A 20,352-nucleotide genomic window follows, 5' to 3' on the forward strand; every position below is an offset into this window, starting at 1 on the left:
TCGTGGATACTGCTGCAGAAATCATGGGAGTGCAGATATCTCTAGCATACTTGATTTCCAGTCTTTTGGGTAAATATCAAGCAGTGGGATTACTGGATCATAGGGTAGCTCTATTTTTAGTTTTTCAAGGAATGTCCGAATTGTTCTCCACAGTTGTGCTAATTTACATTCCCATCAACAGTATACGAGGGTTCCCTTTTTTCCTTGTCTTTGTCAGCATTTGTTATTGCCTGACTTTTGGATAAAAGCCATTTTAGCTGTATTAAGATGATATCTCATTCTAGTTTTTATTTGTATTTCTGGGATAATTAATGATGCTGAGCACCTTTTCATATACCTGTTTATCATGTTATGTCTTCTTTTGAAAAATGTCTATTCAGATCTTTCACCCATTTGTTAATTGGATTATTTTGTTTATTTCCTTTAGAGGTGTTTGTTCTCCTTACATACTCTGTAAGGAGTACTCCTTACATACCCATCTCAGATGGGTGGTTTGCAAATATTTTCTCCCACTCTATAGGTTGTCTCTTCACTTGGTTGACTGTTTATTTTGCTGTGCAGAAGCTTTTTAACTTGATGTGATTCCATTTGTTCATTTTTCTTTGGTTGCCTATATTTACTGGGTATTACTGAAAAGACCTTTGCCTAGTCCAGTGTCCTAAAGAGTTTCCCCAATGGTTTATTTTAGTAGTTTTATATTTGATGTATTAGATTTAAGTATTTAAAGCATTTTTAGTTGATTTTTGTATATGGTAAGAGATATGGGTCTAGTTTCATTCTTCTGCACATGGATATCTGATTTCCTCAGCACTATTTAATAAAGAGATTTTTCCCCCCAAAGTATGTTCTTGGCAACTTAGTTAGCAATGAGTTCACTGTAGATATATGAATTTTTTTTTTCTGGGTTCTGTATCCTGTTCTATTGGTCTATGTGTCTGTTTTTATGCCAGTACCATGCTGTTGTCATTACTATAGCTCTCTAGTATACTTTGAAGTCAGGTAATGTGATTCCTCCAGTTTTGTTCTTTTTGCTAAGGATAGCTTTGGCCATTCTGGGTATTTTGTGGATCCATGTAAATTGTAAACTTTTTTATTTCTACAAAAAATGTCATTGGTATTTTGATAGATATTGTATTAAATCTGTAGATTGCTTTGGATAATATGGACATTTTAACAAATATTCTTCTAACTCATAAACACGGAATATCTTTCCATTTTTGTGTTCTCATTAATTTATTGCATCAATGTTTTATAGTTTTCATTATATAGATCTTTCACTTCTTTGGTTAAGTTTACTCCTGCATATTTTATTTCTAGATATTGTAAATGGAATTACTTTTTTTATGGCTTTTTCATAATCTTGGCTATTGGCATATAGAAAAGCTACTGATTTTTGTATGTTCATTTCATATTCTGAAACTTTACTGAATTTGTTTATCATTTTTAGTTTTTTGGTGTAGTCTTTTAGGTATGTTCAAATATAAAATCATATCATCCACAAAAAATGATAATGTGACTTCTTTCTTTCTAATCTAGATGCCCTTTAATTTTTTCTCTTGTCTGATTGCTCTAGCTAGGACTTGTAGTTCTGTGTTGAATACTAGTGGTGAATGTGTGCAATTTTGTTGTGTTCCAGAGCATAGAGGAAAAACTTTCAGTTTTTCTTCATTCAGTATGTTACTAGCTGTGGGTCCATCATATATGGCTTTTATGGTATTAAGGTGTAGTCCTTCTATATCCAGTTTTTTTTTATGGTTTTTATTATAAAATGGTGTTGAATTTTATCAAATACTTTTTAGCATCAGTTGAAATGATATACGGTTTTTGTCCTTCATACTGTTGATATGATGTATAATATTGATTCATTTGCATATGTTGAACTATCCTTGCATCCCTAGGACAAATTTCTCTGAGTCATGATAAATGATCTTTTAAAGTGTTATTGAATTCAGTTTGGTATTTTGTTGAGGATTTTTGCAACAATGTTCATCATGAACCTGGGCTGGTTGTTTACTGTTTCAGATGTGTCCTTGTTTAATTTTGGTATCACAGTAATGTTGTTTTTATATAATGAGTTTGGAAGTATTCCCTTCTCTATTTTTCAAAATAGTTTGAGTAGGATTGGTATTAATTCTTTAAATGTTTGGTAAAATTCAGCAATGAAGTCCTCAGGTCCCAGTGTTTTTGCTGGGAGATTGTTTCTTATGGCTTTTAGATTTTTAATTTATTCCTGGTTAAATCTTGGTAGGTTTTGTATGTCTAGGAATTTATCCACTTATCTTTGTCAATTAATTGGCATTTTGTGCTTATAATAGCCACTAACAATTCTTTGAGTTTCTATGGTATTGGTTGTAGTGTCTCCTTTTCATATCTGATGTTGAGTCTTCTCTCTTTTTTTAGTTAGTTTGGCTAAAGATTTGTCAATTTGGTTTATCTTTTCAAAAAAACCAACTTTTATTTCATCTTTTGCATTATTTTCTTCATTTTAATTTGTTTTGATCGTTATTATTATTTTATTCTAATTTTGGGTTTACTTTGCTCTTGATTTTCTCTTTCTTTAAGATCCATTGTTACGTTCCTTATTTGAAGTTTTTCTTCTTGTTTGATATGGGCGCTTATAGCTAAAAACTTCCCTTTTAGTACTGCTTTCCCTGTATCCCACAGGTTTTTGGGATGTCATATTTCCATTATCATTTGTTTAAAAAAATTTTCAATTCCATTCTTAATTTCTTCATCAACTCTGGTCATTCAGGAGCATATTACTTAATTGCCGTGTGTTTTTATAGTTCCTGCAGTTCCTCTTTCCATTGATTTCAACTTTTATTCTGTTATGGTCAAAGAATATTCTTGATATGATTTAAATTTTAAAAAATGTTTTAAGCTTGCGTTGTAACCCAGCATGTGGTCTGTCCTTGAAAAAGATTCATGTGCTGAGGAGAATAATGTGTATTCTCTAGCCATTGGATGAAGTGTCATCTAAATATATATTAGGTCCAATTTGGTCTGTAGTGCCAATTAAGTTGATGTTCCTTCACTGATTTTCTGTCAGGATAATCTGTTCACTGCTGAAAATGGAGTGTTGAAATCTCCAGCAATTGGGGTCTCTCTCTCTTTTTAGCTCTAATAATATTTGCTTTATATATCTGGGTGTTCTAGTGTTGGGAGCATATATACTTATAATTGTTACATCTTTTGCTGAATTGGCCCCCTTTGTCATTATATAATGACCTTCTTTGTTCTTATGGTATTTTTTCTTGGAATCATTTAGTCTGAGATACGTATAGCTACTTCTGCTCTTTTTTGGCTTTATTGGAATGGAATGTCTTCTTACATCCCTTTATTTAATCCATTTACATTTAGTGTTATTATTGATAAGGACTTACTCCTGCCATTTTTAATTTGTTTTCTGATTGTTTTGTGATATCCTCTTCCTTATTTTCCTCCTTTTAGTGAAGGTGATTTTTTTCTGGTGCTAAGGTTTAATTTTGTACTTTTTATTTTTTGTGTATCTGTTGTATGTTTTTTGATTTGAGGATTTCCATGAGGCTTGCAAATACTATTTTCTAACCCATTATTTCAAGCTGGTAAATGCCTCAGATTTTGTTTGTCTGGAAAAATATTTATGTCTCCTTCATGTTTGAAGGATATTTTAACCAGATATGTTAGTCTTCAGTAAATGTTTTTTTTCCTTCAGCACTTTATTTTATTTTTTCTTTTTAAAATATATATTATTGTGTTTTAGGTTTTGGGATACATGTGAAGAACATGCAGGATTGTTGCATAGGTACATACATGGCACTGTGGTTTGCTGCCTTCCTCCCCATCACCTATATCTGGCATTTCTCCCCATGTTATCCCTCCCCAACTCCCCACTGTCCCTCCCCTAGCTCCCCCCCCACAGACCTCAGTGTGTGATGCTCCCCTCCCTGTGTCCATGTGTTCTCATTGTACAACACCCACCTATGAGTTAGAACATGCGGTGTTTGATTTTCTGTTCTTGTGTCAGTTTGCTGAGAATGGTGGTTTCCAGGTTCATCCATGCCCCTAAAAGGACACAAACTCATTGTTTTTGATGGCTGCATAACATTCCATGGTATATATGTGCCACATTTTCCCTGTCCAGTCTATCATCGATGGGCATTTGGGTTGATTGCAGGTCTTTGCTATTGTAAACTATTCGCAATGAACATTCATGTGCATGTGTCCTTATAGTAGAACAATTTATAATCCTTTGGATATATACCCAGTAATGGGATTGCTGGGTCAAATGGAATTTCTATTTCTAGGTCCTTGAGGAAGCACCGCACAGTCTTCCACAATGGTTGAACTAATTTACACTCCCACCAACAGTGTAAAAGTGTTCTTATTTCTCTACATCCTCTCCAGCATCTGTTGTCTCCAGATTTTTTAATGATCACCATTCTAACTGGCATGAGATGGTATCTCAATGTAGTTTTGATTTGCATTTCTCTAATGACCAGTGATGATGAGCATTTTTTCACGTTTGTTGGCTTCATATATGTCTTCTTTTGTAAAGTGTCTGTTCGTATCCTTCACCCACTTTTGAATGGGCTTGTTTGTTTTTTTCTTGTAAATCTGTTTTAGTTCTTTGTAGATTCTGGATATTAGTCCTTTGTCAGATGGGTAGATTGCAAAAATTTTTTCCCATTCTGTTGGTTGCCGATTCACTCTAATGATTGTTTCTTTTGCTGTGCAGAAGCTCTGGAGTTTAATTAGGTCCCATTTGTCTATTTAGGCTTTTGTTGCCAATGCTTTTGGTGTTTTGGTCATTAAGTCCTTGCCTACGCCTATGTCCTGAATGGTTTTGCCTAGACTTTCTTCTATGGTTTTTATGGTGTTAGGTCTTATGTTTAAGTCTTTAATCCATCTGGAGTTAATTTTAGTGTAAGGTGTCAGGAAGGGGTCCAATTTCTGCTTTCTGCACATGGCTAGCCAGTTTTCCCAACACCACTTATTTCTTCAGCACTTTAAATATGTCCTGCCACTCTTTCCTGGGCTGTAAACCTTCCATAGTGTTGAGGTATGTTTCTCCTATATCCAGTTTTTTGAGGGTTTTTTTTTTTTTTTTAATCATGAAAGGGTGTTGAAGTTTATCAAATGCTTTTCAGCATCAGTTGATATAATCATATATTTTTTCCTCCATACCATTGATAATGATGTATCACATCGATTGATTTCCAGCTGCTGCCAGATGTATTCGATCTCCATTGTGTGTTTTTTGTTTCTTTTATCTTGCTACATTTATAATTAATTCATTATTCTTGCTATTAGGAATTTGATTATTAAATGCCTTGAGATACTTTTTGAGTTAAATCTCCCTGGTGTTCTATAACCTTCTTTTAGCCAAATATTGACAGTTTCCTTTAAGTTTGGGAAGTTCTCTGTTATTATCCCTTTGAATAAACTTCTATCACTATCTCCCTACTTCTTCCTTGAGGCCCATAATTCTTAGATTTGCCCTTTTGAGCCTTTTAATATATCTTGCAGGCATGCCTCATTGCTATTTGTCCTTTTTTTTGTCTCCTCTATGTATTTTCAGATAACCTGTCTTCAAGCTCACTAATTCTTTCTTCTGTTTGATCAATTCTGCTCCAAGAGACTCTGATGCATTCCTTGGTATGTCAATTACATTTTTCAAATCCAGAATATCTGCTTGATTGTTTTTAATTATTTCAATCTCTTTGTTAAATCTACGTGATAGGATTCTGAAATTTTCTCTGCATTATTTTGAATGTTTTTGAGTTTTTTCAAAACAGCTATTTTGAATTCTGTGTCTGAAAGATCACATATATTTGTCTTTCTGGGATTGAATCCTGGTACCTTATTTAGTTTGCTTGATGAGGCCATGTTTTTCTAGATGGTCTTGATGCTTTTGAAAATATTTTAGTTTCTAGGCATTGAAGAGTTAGGTATTTATTGTAGTCTTTGTGATCTTGGCTTGTTTGTACCTGTCTCTTGGGAAGGCTTTGTAGGCATTTGAAGGGACTTTGGTGCTGTGATCTAAGTTTTCAACTATTGCAGACATATCTGACTTAGGGAACACCCAAGCCAAGTAATGTTGTGGCTCTCGAAGACTCGTTGAGGTACCACCTTGGTGGTCTTAGATAAGATCTGGAAGAATTCTCTGGATTACCAGGCAGAGACTCTTGTTCTCCTCCCTTACTTTCTCACAAACAGTTGCTTTCTGTGCTGCACTGCCCAGAGCTGGGGATGTGGTGGCACAAACAGCCCTTTGGCCTCCACCACTGCTGGGTCATGCCTGAAGCCAGCACAGGATTGCCTTTCACCCGAGGTTTGCATTAACCGCTACCTGGCTGCTGCCTGTGTTCACTCAAGGCCCTAGGGCTCTATATTCAGCATGTGGTGAAGCCAGCTTTTATCTTTGCACATACAGCCACATTTTCAGTTTTCCTTTCGGAGTGGCAAATTCCCTAGGCCTCCAGATGGGTCCTGAGATGTCATGTGGAGGCCAGGGACTAGAGTTAAAAACCTTAGAAACCTACCTGGTGCTCCATTCTTTAGAGGCTGAGCTAACATCCCAAACCATCAGATGAAGTCCTTCCCACTATTCTCTCCCCTTTCCACCACCACCACAGGCCCACAAGGAGTACTGCCAGACTACTGCTGATGTTCACTTAAGGCTCAAGGGCTCTTTAATCAGCTTGTGGTGAGGGCTGCCAAGCCTAGATCTCACCCTGCAGGCAAATGGGCTCCCCTCTGGCCCAGGGCAGGTCCAGAGATGCCATCCAAGAGCCAAGGCTTGTAACTGGGACCCCAAGATCCTGCTTGGTGTTCTACCTGACTGTGGCCAAGCTGATAACTAAGCTGCAAGGCAAAGTCCCCTTTACTCTTCTGTCTGCTTTTCTCAAGCAAAAAGGAATTTCTCACCATAGCCGTCAGAGCTAGGAATGTGGTGGGTCTCACCTTAAGCCAACACATCTCACCATCTCACCCAAGGCCCACAGTGTGTGCTCTCTGGACACGGCTTGTGATTGTTCAGACCCAAGGGGTATTTAGTCAGCAGGTGACGAATCCTGCCAGGACTTTGTCCTTCCCTTTAATGCAGTGGGTTTTCTTTTGTCCCAGGGTATGTCTAGAAATATTCTGGAGCTAGGGTCTCAAATGGAAGCCTCATGACTCTGCCTAGTGCCATATCCTACTGTCGCTGAATTCATATCCACGTTGTAACAAAATGCCCTCTTTACTCTTCCCTCTCCTCTCCTTAAGCAGAAAGAAGTCTCTTTTGGAGCTGCAAACTGCTCCTGGGGTTTGGGGAGGGATGGTACAAACACTTCCTTGGCTGCCCTGGCTGGTGTCTCACTAGGTCACATGCCTCTCAAACCACTACCTCTGAGACCAGCACAACACTAGGACTTGCCTAGCATTGCAGTCCTGGTGGCCTAGATGGCTTTTCAAGTTTATTTTTTGGCCCCAGATCATTTTTGCCAGTAGTAGCCAGGCTTGCCAGAACTCAAGTTCCAAACAGTGCGACAGATGACTCTCGTCCAGGTAGGGCTGCTCTAAATGCTCCCTCGGTGGGTGTTGGCTGAGTTCTGTTCAGGGTTGCGTTCCACTGTGACAGGGAAGAACTGAGTTCCAATGCAATGTCCCACAGTCACTGCATTATCATTTCCCCAAGTTCACAGACTCTACAGGCCATGTGGCCATTGCTGAGCATGGGGGAAGGATGATACTGGCAATTCAAGACTGCCTTTCCTACCTCACCAGTGCCTCCGTCAGTGATATGAAGTGAAAAGCAGATACTGTGATCACTCACCTGATATTTGGCTCCATGAAGGTGCCTTTTTGTGTAGATAATTGTTAAATTTGGTGTTCCTGCAGGGAGGACACTTGGAGGAGACTTCTAATCTTGCATCACTTCCCTCTTCTGTTACTCTTTTTTGAATCTAGTATTCTGACCTGTATTTAATTTTACTAATGATTTTTCAGATATCTGTAATGTATTGTAAAACATTCTTAATTTTGATGATTGTTTTTTTTCGGTGCCTAGAATTCCACACTTTGAAATAATGTTTATTTTCGAAAGTGTTCCGTTTTATATATTTCTTTGAAAATATTCAGGATAATTATATGAAAGTCATTGTGTAACTCCATTTTCTGAAAAACAGGATATTATTTTAAAGGCATTGTATAACTTAATTAGCTAAATGCTTTGTGTATCTGATTTTTATTATTAATATTTAACTTAATTAAAAATGGTAATTTGTTTTTTCCCATGTACTTGATCATTTTAGGCTTAGTAATATAAATTCAGTACAATGAAGCCTAGTATTATATCTTCCTGCAAAGGCAAGTGCTTGTGTGGTAACTAATAACCTTCCATCAACAGAATCTAATTATAGGAAGCAAGATAACTTTAAGTTGGAGTTAGTTACCCTGTGAAAGCCAGACCGTTTTCAAGTCACTCCCTCCCTGAGTATATTCCTGGTTGTAGAGTGTTTACTAGCACTGCTTCCCGGGCAGGCTCTGGACTCTAATTTTGTGACTACAAGCCTTGCACTATTTTCAAAAACTCTGCTTAGCATTTCAATCTCTTTCTTGCCTTTTGGCAATTTTCAAGTATCAGGCTCCTCTTTGTTTTTTTTCTGTTGTTGTTTCTTTCTTTTTTTAATCTTCAAGTCATTGTATTCATAATCTTTCAGTGTCTTCTTAGCTTTGTGATGCCTTCAAGCATATGTCTAAAACAAAATTTTTTTATCAGTTTTTCTATTAGTTCATGGTAGGAGGTTAATTCACGCATTCTAGTATATTATGTCAGAAATGGACATCTCACACAGATTTTTTGCCTTTGGAGAGGAGGAGAGTATTTACTTTGGAGGGGAGGAGCTGCTCGTGTTTTGGGGAAAGAAAAAACACAACAATTGTGTCTCTGTGTGTATGTGTGTGGTTTCAGCAAGGATTCTCTTTTGAAAAGGAGAGATGTTGTGCATACCTGTTGTCCCTATATTTATTTTTTATCTATTGTGACATATCACCATCTTTATTAAATTTTTGTTGAACTATATATCTTAACATTTTGTGAAATGATGATGTAGATGTAGCTTCTGTACCATATAAGGATGACAGCAGCCATTATGATACAGTAAGGGGTGACCTAATACAGTTTGTTTTTTGTTTCTGCACAAATCTCAGGTTAAATGTAATCACTAGTATTGGAAGTGGGACTTGGTGAAAGGTGTTTGTGCCATGGGGGAGGATCCCCCATGGTTTGGTGCTGTCATTGTAATAGTGAGTGATTTCTCACAAGATGTGGTGGATTTAAAGTGTGGCATCTCCCTGCTCTACTCTCTCTCTTGCTCTTTTTTCCACATGACATGCCTGCTTCTGCTTTGCCTTCTGCCACGAGTAAAACCTCCCCGAGGCCTCCCGAGAAGCCAAGCAGATACTTGCCTCATGCTTCCTGTACAGCTTGCAGAACCATGAACTAATTAAACGTCTATTCTTTATAAATTAGCCAGTCTCAGGTATTCCTTTATAGTAATACAAGAACGGCCGAACACACCTGCTTTGGGAAAATAAATTTATAGTGATTTTTCTGTCCAAATTTAGAACCACATTCATAAAAAGGTATTAAGACAAATGCTGTTAGACTGAGGGTAATAGACTTTATTAGATGTTAAAAAGCTGTCATCAGAGATAATATTATTCAGGATATACTCAGATATATACTTCTTAGCATTATTTTTGTTTGCTTTTCTCAGTGAGGATGTGGCCTTGCTGATAACTGAGTATGGTTCAAGCACCAGGATACCTTCAAATTAGTAAATATTTCCTTAAAAAGGAGTCCAAGGATTCTGCATGAATTCTTTTTGAATAATATATCAATAAAGATATTTTAGACTAAAATAGGAACTCTTTGCATACCAAAGATCTCTTTCCTGTCAAATACTATAGACAATTCTCAAACTTTTACCTGATTAAAGTCTCTGTGACATTGAGTCTGAAAGAGATTGTTTCACTTGGTTTTTATTAAACCTTATTCTCTTATTTTTCTCTTGTCTCTCTGCCTACTCCTTCCGGATTCCTCTTGCTAGTATGTACTCCTGTGCTGAAATGCCTCAAGGTTTGGATTTCAGTGCTCTCTGTTTCTCTATCTGTACTCTGTCCTTGAGTAATTTTATTCTGTCTCATGGTTTGAATTCCAAAAAATCTAATTCATAGCTATGCAAATATTCTCAAATCTAATTCAAATCTATCTAAACCTCTCCTTTTAACCACAGATTTATATATTTTGCTCACTGGTCATGAAAAAAAGATATCTTAAACACAAATGGCCAAAACTGAACTATGACTTTGTATATATTCTTAATTCTTATCAAAATTATTCCTCCCAAAGTATTCTATATCCCAGTGAATATTTCCATCACCTGTTTAGTTTCATATGCCTATGGATCACCCTCAATTTATTTCTGCTTTGAAGATGCTCCATTCAATTAATCTTTCCAATTACTTTGCTTGATTTCCTTGTATTTTGATTGAATCAAATAAACACTACATATTCTTACCTCCTCTACTGCCGCTACCATAATTCACATCTCCATCACTTATTTTTGTTGTGTACAATCTCATTAGTGTCCCTGCTTCTATACCTAACATCATAATTCAGTCTTCACATACTTTCTTTCTTTGTTGTTTCTTTGAAACAGGGTCTCACTCTGTTGCCCTGGCTAGATTGCTGTGGTGTGATCACAGCTCACTGCAACCTCTTCGAGGCTCCAGCAATCCTCCTACTTCAGTCTCCCAAGCAGCTGAGACTTTTTGTATCTCTTTGTAGAGATAGTGCTTTGCTATATTGACCAAGCTGGTCTTTAACTCCTGGGCTCCAGCAATCTGCCTGCCTTGGCCTCTCAAAATGTTGAGATTAATTGGCATGAACCACCATGCGCAGCCTTCACATTCTCTCTGAATAAACTATCTTGCAATAAATGTTTAAAAAAATCAATGATATCTCACACTGACTGTGTGCTTTCAATGGGCTCCACATTGGAAATAGAAAAATCTAGATTATTTTGTGTAACGAACAGAGCCTTATATAGTTTGTCTGCTGCATAACTGACATCATCTTCTATTATTTTTCTGTGTCACTATGTTACAGCTACTTTGACATTAATGTTGTGCCTTAAACAGCAAGATTTTTCTTGCCCTAGAGTCTTGGCATTTGCTGTTGCCTTGGCCTAGAACACTCTGCTTACAGATTTTTATGATTGATTTCTTATTGTTACTTAAGTATTATTTCAAATATTCAATATGCAGTTCAATAATAGAGTATTGACAGGGAAGGAGCAATAAAAAAAAATTCCGAAGGGCTGAACAGGTCCATAACTTGATCTACATAGTGAACATGCCAAAAAAAAATGATGGAGGGATGCCTCGATTCATAATTTTTATGCACTTTTCTGTTTATTAAACATTTTAAAGGCCAGGCACGGTGGCTCACACCTGAATCCCAGCACTCTGGGAGGCTGAGGTGAGCAGATCACCTGAGGTCAGGAGTTCAAGACCAGCCTGACCAACATGGCAAAATCCAGTCTCTAAAAATACAAAAATTAGCTGGGTGTGGTCACAGACGCCTGTCATCCCGGCTACTTGGGAGGCTGAGGCAGGAGAACCACTTGAACCCAGGAGGTGGGGACTGCAGTGAGCTGAGCCAGCTTAGGTGATAAAAGCAAAACTCTCCCTTAAAAAAAAAAAATTAAAGATTTTTATATTATACTCTTCAGAGTCCTCCCATGATTATTTATCTAAACAATATACCCAAGCAGATCCTATTACTCAGCTTTATTTCCTTTACAGAGGTTAACCCTTCTAGAAATAACTATGTATTTGAACATAGACCTGTTTATTATGTCTTCCCAAGCAAGAATGTAAGATATTTAGGACATGCATTTTGCTTATCTTTTTCACCATTATATTTCTAAGACCTTGAACAGTACCCGGGACAGAGAAGGAACAAAATAATGTTTGCTTGAATTAATTACGGCAGAAGTTTACCATATTTTATTCATTTTTTTCACTATACAGTATAGAGATAACTTACAGGGAAGGACATAGCCACCGTGGTTAGGCTCTTAAGAACTGTGTCACAATTCATGAATTCCTTATGTTTCCTGAAAAAGAAAAAAATGTTGCATGATGTATGTAAGGAGATTGACATAACATCTCTTTCTTAGAAATTTCTTCTGTTTGTTCTTGTTCCACCTATTGAAATTCTATTTATTTTCTTCTAATAATTTTCTTTTAGAAGCCTTTAACAAATCTCAGCTGCCTCGAATAGATATTTACTCTCAATCTTTTCAAAATTCTTGTAAACATTGTTTTTACATCTTGCCTGCATTATGTTTGAGTCCTGAATACTTCCATTTAACTAAAAACTTCTTGAGAGGAGAAAATGTCCATATTTATCTTTTATTTCTGTAGTTTTTCATAGTGGTACACGCATATTATGCCTTCAATGAATATTTTAATTGAATATATTCAAAATTCCAGGCAGGTTGTTAAGTGGTAAGACTAGTTATGATTAGGAGACCGCAAATAGATTAGTATGAAGAAGGTACCTAATTAGGTAAAGAGGTTATCAATGCAAAGTCTTCTTGACTTATTTTCCTGTCTATTGTCTCAACTCTTCTAATGAATTTCTCAGGTCAGAACTTACTAAAACCATAAGCTTGATTATGTTTATGACCTTACTGCTTAAAATGCTTCAAGGGATAAACTCTGCCTTCAGAATAAAATAGAGGTTTCTTTAAAAAGTTGTAAGATACATCATTTTATGGGATAAATAAAAATTGTAAAAAGGTTACTGCATTGAAGCAAATTCACCTATCCACTGTTTCACAATTACTCATTTGTATTTAACGTTGTTTATTTTATTTTTATATTTTTTTGAGACAAAGTCTTGATCTGTGGCCCAGGCTGGAGTGCCAGGGCACAATCTCGGCTCACTTCAGCCTCTGCCTCCCAGGTTCAAGAGATTCTCCTACCTCAGCCTCCCAAGTAGCTGAAATTACAGGCACCCACCATCACACCCTGCTAATTTTTGTATTTTTGAAGAGAAGGGATTTTACCATTTTGGCCAGGCTTGTCTTGAACTCCTGATCTCAGGTGATCCACTCGCCTTGGCCTCCCAAAGTGCTGGGATTGCAGGTGTGAGCTACTGCGCCCAGCCAGTTACTCACTTTTAAAATTTGTGTGGCAGGAGTAGCTAAAATCTACTAATTTAGCAGGAATCGCATATGCAGTATAATTTATTACACATAATCATAATGTTATACATTATACCTCTAAACTTATTCGTCTTTCATTCTGCTACCTTGTATCCTCACATCTATACCCCCCCCATGTCTTTTCCCCACTGCCTAGTCCCTGGTAATCACTGTCTTGGTCTTGATCTCTGTCTATTTAAATTTCTTTTTGTTGTTTTAGGTTCCATATATAAGTAAGATCATGGAATATTTTTCCTTCTTTGCCTGGCTTATCTCACTTGGCATCATGTTTTCCAGGTTCGTTCAGGTTGTGTCGAATGGCAATATCTCATTCTTTTTAGGGCTGAATAATATTCCATCATATATATGTACATTTTTCTTTATCTATTCATTCATTGACACTTAGATTTCCATATCTTGAAAATTGTGAATAATGCTGGCATGATCGTGGAATTTTTATGATGTGGTGATTTTATTTCCATTGGGTATATGCACAGAAGAGATATTGCTGGGTCATATAGTGGTTCTATTTTTAATTTATTTAGAAACCTCCATATTGTTTTCGTGATGACTGTACCAATCTACATTCCCACCAACAGCTTAAAAGAGTTCCCTTTTCTCCACACTCTCATCAACATCTGTTATCTTTTGACTTTTTTATAACTATTTTAATGTATCACGCAGTAGATTTGGTTTGCATTTTTCTGAGGATTAATAATGTTGAGTACCTTTTCATATACCTGTTTGCCATTTTATTATATATTTCTGCTATTGAGAAATGTCTGTTTAGGTTTTCTGCCCATTTTTTAGTAGAGTTATTTGGTTATCCACTCTTGAGCTGTAGGAGCTCTTTATAAATTTTGAATATTAATCCCTTAGATACGTGGTTTGCAAATATTTTTTCTTAATCAGGCTGTCATTTCATTTTGTAAATTACTTCCTTTTCTCTGCGAAAGATTTCATGTTTGTCGTAATTTTATGAATTTACTTTTGCTTTTCTAGCCTGAGCTTTGGCAGTGATATCCAAAAAATCAAAGCCAATGTCAAGGACTTTCCTCCTATGTTCGCTTTTAGCAGTTTTATAGTTTCTGGCCTTATATTTATGTCTTTTTTTCTCATTTTGAGTTTATTTTTGTATATGGTATAAGATAAAGGTCCATGTCCATTTTATTCTTTTGAATGTGGAAATCTAGTTTTCCTAGTACAACTTATTGGAGAGACTGTCTTTTCCCCATTGTGTGTTTCCGGCATCTTTTACAAAAAGCAGTTGACCATCAATGTGTGAATTAAGTTTTTGGCTCTTTATTCTGCTCCAGTCATCTATATGTCTGTTTTTATGCTAGCACCATACTTTTTGATTCCCATAACTTTGTAATATAATTTTAAATCAGAAAATGTGATGATGTCAATTTCATTTTTTAAATTTCAGAATTGTTTTGGCTATCTAGGGTCTTTTATGTTTCCATATAAATTTTAGGATTGATTTTTCTGTTTCTGTGAAACATGCTATTGAGATATGGGTAGGGATTGTGTGTATTAAATCTGTAAGTGAATTTGGGTAGTATGGATCTTTTAATATTAAATTCTGCATATTGATAGGCATGAAATATCTTTCCATTTATTTGTGTCTTCTTCAATTTCTTTCATCAATGTTTTATAGTTTGTTTTTTAATATGTCTTTCACTTCCTGGGTTACATTCACTCCTAGGTCTTTTTTATGCTATCATAAATGGAAATGTTTTCTTGATTTCTTTTTCAGTTAGGCTGTTGCGTACAAAGATGCTACAAATTTTTATATGTTGATTTTATATATAGCAACTTTACGGAATTCATTTGTTCTAACAGGGTTTTGTGGAATATTTGAGAATTTTACATATGCGGTCATGTCATTATTCAAAGAAAGATAATTTTATGTCTTCCTTTCAAATTTGGATGTCTTTTTTTTTCTTGTCTGATCATTCTTGCTAGTATTTCTAGTACTATACTGAATGAAAGTGGCAGGAGTGACATCCTTGCCTTGTACTGAATCATAATGGAAAAGCTTTTACTGTTCCCCCCTTGATTATAATGTTGGTTGTGTTGTTTTTAATAAATTACTTTAATTTTATTAAGAAACATTCCTTCTAAACTGCTGAGGGTTTTTATCAAGAAAGAATGTTGAAGTTTGTTGAATGCTTTTTCCACATCAATTGAGATGATAGTGTGTTTTTTTCTTTCATTCTGTTAATATGATATATCACAGTTATTGACTTGTGTTTGTTGCACTAGCCCTTGCATGCCAGAAATAATTTTACTTGGTCATGATCTATAGTGTTTTTGATGTGTTGATGGATTTGTTTGCTAATAATTTACTGAAGATTTTTGCATAAATGTTTATTTGTGAAATTAGTCTGTAGTTTTATTTCCTCTGATGTCTCTGGCGTAGGTATGAAGATGATGCTGGCCTACTAAAATGTGTTTGAAAGTGTTTCCTCTAGCTTTATTTTCAGAAGTGTCTAAGTAGTTTTGGTATTATATTATGTTTTGAATGGTAGAATTCAGCTGTGAAGGCATATGGTCCTTGGCTTTTCTTGATAGGGGGATTTTCTTACTACTACTTCAATCTATTTGTTATTGGTCTAGTCAGGCTTTCTATTTCTTCCTGACTCAATATTGGTAGGTTGTATTTTTCTAGGAATTTATTTATTTCTTATAGGTTATCCAATTTGTTGGCATATAATTATTCATAATAATCCCTTATGATCTTTTTTATTTCTGAAGTATCTATTGCAATTTCTTCACTTTTATTTTTGATTTTGAGTCTTCTCTTTTTCTCTTAATTACTAAGGGCTTGTCAATTTTGTTTATTATTTTCAAAGAGCTAAGGCTTGGCTTTATTTTTTCTGTGTTTTTTGTTGTTGTTGTTGTTCTTTATTTCTGCTCTAATTTTTCTGCTACCAATTTGGGTTTAGTTTGTGCTTTTTTTTAGTTCCTTCAGGCATAATGTTAGACTATTTCCTGGAGATCTTTATTCTTTTTTAATGTTGGCACTTAGGTCAATAAAATTTCTTCTTAGAATTGCTTTTGCTGTATCCCATAGGTTTCATTATGTTGTGTTTTCATTTGCATTTGTCTCATAATATTTCTTAAGTTTCTTTTTGATTTCTTCCTTGACCCATTTGTTGTTCAGGAGCATGTTGTTCAATTTTCACATATTTGTGAATCTTCCAAGATTCTTTGTATTATTGATTTCTAGCTTCATATCATTGTGGTATGAAATGATACTAGCTGTGATTTCAGTCTTGTTACATTTTTAAGACATGTTTTATGGCCTAACATATAATCTATCCTGGAGAATGTTCCATGTTTGCCAAAGAAAAATGTGTATTCTGCTGCTCTTAAATAAAACATTATATATATGTCTATTAGGTCCATTTTGTCAAAAGTGAAATTCAAGTTCAATATTTTCTTATTCATTTTCTTTCTGACTGACCTATTCATTGGCAAAAGTGAAATAGTGAAGTCCCCTACTATTACATTGCTACCTATTTCTCCCTTTATATCCATTAATATTTGCTTTATGCATTTAGGTACTTGAATACTGGGTGCATATATATTTACAATGGTTATGTTCTCTTGCTGAATTATCCCTTTATTATTAAATAATGACCTACTTTATCTTTTACAACAGTTGTTGACTTGAAATCTGTTTTATCAGTTATGAGCATAGCCACTCCTGATCTTTTATGGTTTTTATTTGCATGCAATATCATCTTTCCTTCTTTCACTTTCAACCGTATCTGTCCTTAAGGCTTAAGTGATCTCTTATGGGCAGTCAGTAGTTGGATTTTGTAATTCAAATGCATTCAGCCACTCTGTCTTTTTATTGAAAAATTTTATCCATTTACCTTCAAGATCCTTACTGACAGATAAGAACTAATTACTGTCATTTATTTATTTTCTGATTTTGTTATACCAGTTTCGCAACTTTCTTCCTCTCTTGTTGTCTGTCTTTGTGATTTGATTATTTCTGTGGTGCTAAGCTTTGATAACTTTTACTTTATTGTTTTTATGTCTGCTGTACTTTTTTGTTTTGTGATTACCAGAAGGTTTACATAAAACCTTTTGCAGTTATATACTATTTTAAGCTAATAACAACTTAACTTGTATTGAATACAAAAATATAGATCTTTACTCTCCCCACACAATATATGCTTTTGATGTCACAATTTCCATCTTTTATATTGTGTATTCCTCAATAATTTATGATTGCTTTAGTTATTTCTCTTTTGACTTTTAACCTTCATACCAAAGATGTCTATAATTTGGAAACCAACATTAAGATATTGGGATATTCTGGATTTGACTGTGTATTTACTCTATCAGTGAGTTTTATGTTTTTATGTGTGTTTGTGGTAGTAACTATTATCCTTTTATTTCTGCTTAAAAAATTCCCTTAAGCATTTTTTGTAAGACATGTGTAGTGGTAATGAATTCTCTCAGATTTTGCTTGTCTGGAGATTTTATTTCTCCTTCGTGTTTGAAGGACAGCTTGTTGCTGGGTATAGTATTTTTGAGTGACAGGTACTTTCCTTCAGCACTTTGAATATATCATGTTACTCTCTCCTGATCTGCAAGATTTCTGCTGAGAAATTCACTTTTAGTTTAATATAGATTCCCTTATATGAGACTTGATACTTTTTTCTTTCGGATTTTAAAGTTAACTTTTTCTTTGGCTTTTGAAGCTTCATTATAATGTGTCTCAGAGAAAACTTCTTTGTACTGAAACTCTATGGGAACTTTTGAGCTCTATGGTCTAGCTGTCCATTTCTCTCTAAAGACTTGGGAAGTGTTTTAGCAATTATTTTATAAAGCAAGCTTTCTGTTCCTTTCTCTGACTCTTCTCCTAAAATTTCAATACTGCAAATATTTGTTGACTTAAAGGTGGCCCATAAATCTTTTAGGCTGTCTTTATCCTTTTTCATGTTTTGTTGTTGTTGTTCTTGTTGGTGTCATTTCCTTTACTGAGTCACTTCAAAAGACTTAGAGAGTCTTTATTTTGCTTGAGCTAGTCTTCGATTGAAGCTCTCAAGTGTATTTTTTATTTCATTGATATAATTCCTTAGCTCTAAGACTTCTGTTTTGCTTTTTCAAAATATTTTTGTTAATTTCTCAATGATAAATTAATATTTAGATTTTATTAAATTCTGTTTATATTCTCTTATGTCTTTCCAAATTTCCTTAAAATCATTATTTTGAATTTCTTTTTAAGTGATTTAAAAATTTCCATTTCTTTGGGGTCAGTTACTGGAGAGTTATTATATTTCTTTGTTGTTTACAGATGTTCCCTTGCTTTTTGATGTTTGTGTTTTTGCATTGATGTCTATGCATCTGTTGGTGAAGCCACCTGTATCAAACTTTACAAAGTGCTTACTATAAATGGGTCTGAAGGTGACAGTTGGGCTGGATGTGATGGTTCTTGTTCTGTGTGAGCTCAGTAGTATAATTTTGTGCAGCTTTTTCAGTTGTGTTCAATGTTAGCTAGACTGCTGGTGTCCTTAGTAATTTATATTGTGGGAGTTTGTGGTGGTGCTGTTGGCTGCATAGGTTATTAGGGCAAGAGTTCCAGGGATCTTCCTATTTTTTATTTCTTCACAGCTTGGAGTCTTAGTTGAGGTGATCTCTCCTACTATTGGGGCTGACATGGCTCACAGGCATCCATAATGGCACTGGCAACTAGGGCTCAGAAAGAATTTGGAGATGGGTTCCTGGGCTCAGGAACTTCGTAAAACTTTTGTAGCACTTTAAACTTGAGGTGCAACTTTATTATTCAAGGCATGAGTGGATGCTGTTATCCAACTAAGTTAGGGTCTGTTGCTCTGAGGCAAATTCCAGCAGCTAGGACCAGGCATTTGGGGTTTAGCTGTGATTATGACCCTGGAGGGCAAGGTACACCAATTGCATGGCTCCAGGCAAGGAAGGTACTTTAGAAGCTTGAGCCCTGGGGAGCACAGCACAGTTGCAATTCAAGACCCAGAACTAATAGGGCACAGGTGCAGCTTGGGCTCTGAAGGATGAGGTACCAGCTCTGAAGGATGAGGGATGAACCCTAGAGAATGGTAGTAGTCCAGGCTTATGAGGACAGATGCAGCAGTGGCAAGTAACCAGAATTGGCAAGATGCCGCCGTGACTTGGTCCTTGAGGGACAAGGAGCAGCACAGTGATAACCACTCCTTGAAGAGACACATTTTCTCAGCAATTTTAACTGAGGGAAGCTAGTCCAGATCTGAGTAAGTAGGGTACTATGGAAATCTGACCTTAAAGGCAGGATGGCACAGTTTAACTAAGGCTCTGAATCCCCGGAATACAAGTTATTTTATGTTTGGTCCCAGCAAGAACAGGTATGCCAGTCAGTGAAGACTCTGAATCCCTGGGGATACAGTGCCATGTCAGCTGTGGTGCTGAAAGGTGTGCCTTCTCTAGTGTGTTAGAGGTTGGTAACCCCTAAGTGATAAGGTGCTGCATCATCTGTGGCATGGGGTGGCACAACTGCTCATATGTGCCAGAGGCCTGAGGTCCCCAGGAGTCATGGTGTTGTCTCAGCTGTGGCACAAAGGGTAATTAGTGTTTGACGGAGGCCTGATGTCCTCAGGGGATGGGGTGCTATGTCTGCTCTGGGGCCAGGGCATTACTGCTCCAGCAGTTTAAGTCTTCAGGTCTGGTACTTAGCTCAGCCCTAAGGGGAGAACATGTCACTTACTGGGATGGGGTGGGAGATGGAACAGCTCTGTGATAACTTGGCTATAGAGCATAGCAACATCTCTACTTGAGGTTGGCATGCTTGAGGTGGTCATGGTGCAGTGGTAACTAAACCTCAAGAATGATGGGTTGCAATGGCTACCATCCTCAGAGCAGGATGCACTCTAGCAGTGGCCCGGTTCCAAGATGGTGCAAAGTAATAGCAGCACAGGTCTTGGGGATCATAGTAGGGCACAACACTAGCTCCTTCTCTGGGGGGTAGTTCAGTGTGTGGACTTCAGGAGCTAGCTAACCTGGACCCAGTACCTGTAAGGACTAAAGCAATCTCCAATAGCAAAGACTACAGGTGACCATGGTGGTAATGCAGGTT

At 36.2% G+C, this 20,352-nt stretch overlaps 1 long non-coding RNA gene across 1 annotated transcript in view; it reads right to left on the bottom strand.

Annotated features, from left to right (window-relative positions):
* The window catches only part of LOC135274157 (uncharacterized), an 89,169-nt gene that overhangs the window by 32,524 nt on the left and 36,293 nt on the right, over positions 1 to 20,352 (bottom strand). The window contains exon 3 of the long non-coding RNA XR_010341937.1: positions 12,080 to 12,149. This is a non-coding gene — a long non-coding RNA (uncharacterized LOC135274157). The remainder of the gene's footprint in view (positions 1 to 12,079; positions 12,150 to 20,352) is intronic.

The sequence above is a fragment of the Aotus nancymaae genome, unplaced genomic scaffold, assembly GCF_030222135.1.
Source record: "Aotus nancymaae isolate 86718 unplaced genomic scaffold, 86718_ANA_hifiasm-v0.15.2.pri h1tg000011l, whole genome shotgun sequence".
Taxonomy (NCBI): Eukaryota; Metazoa; Chordata; class Mammalia; order Primates; family Aotidae; genus Aotus; species Aotus nancymaae.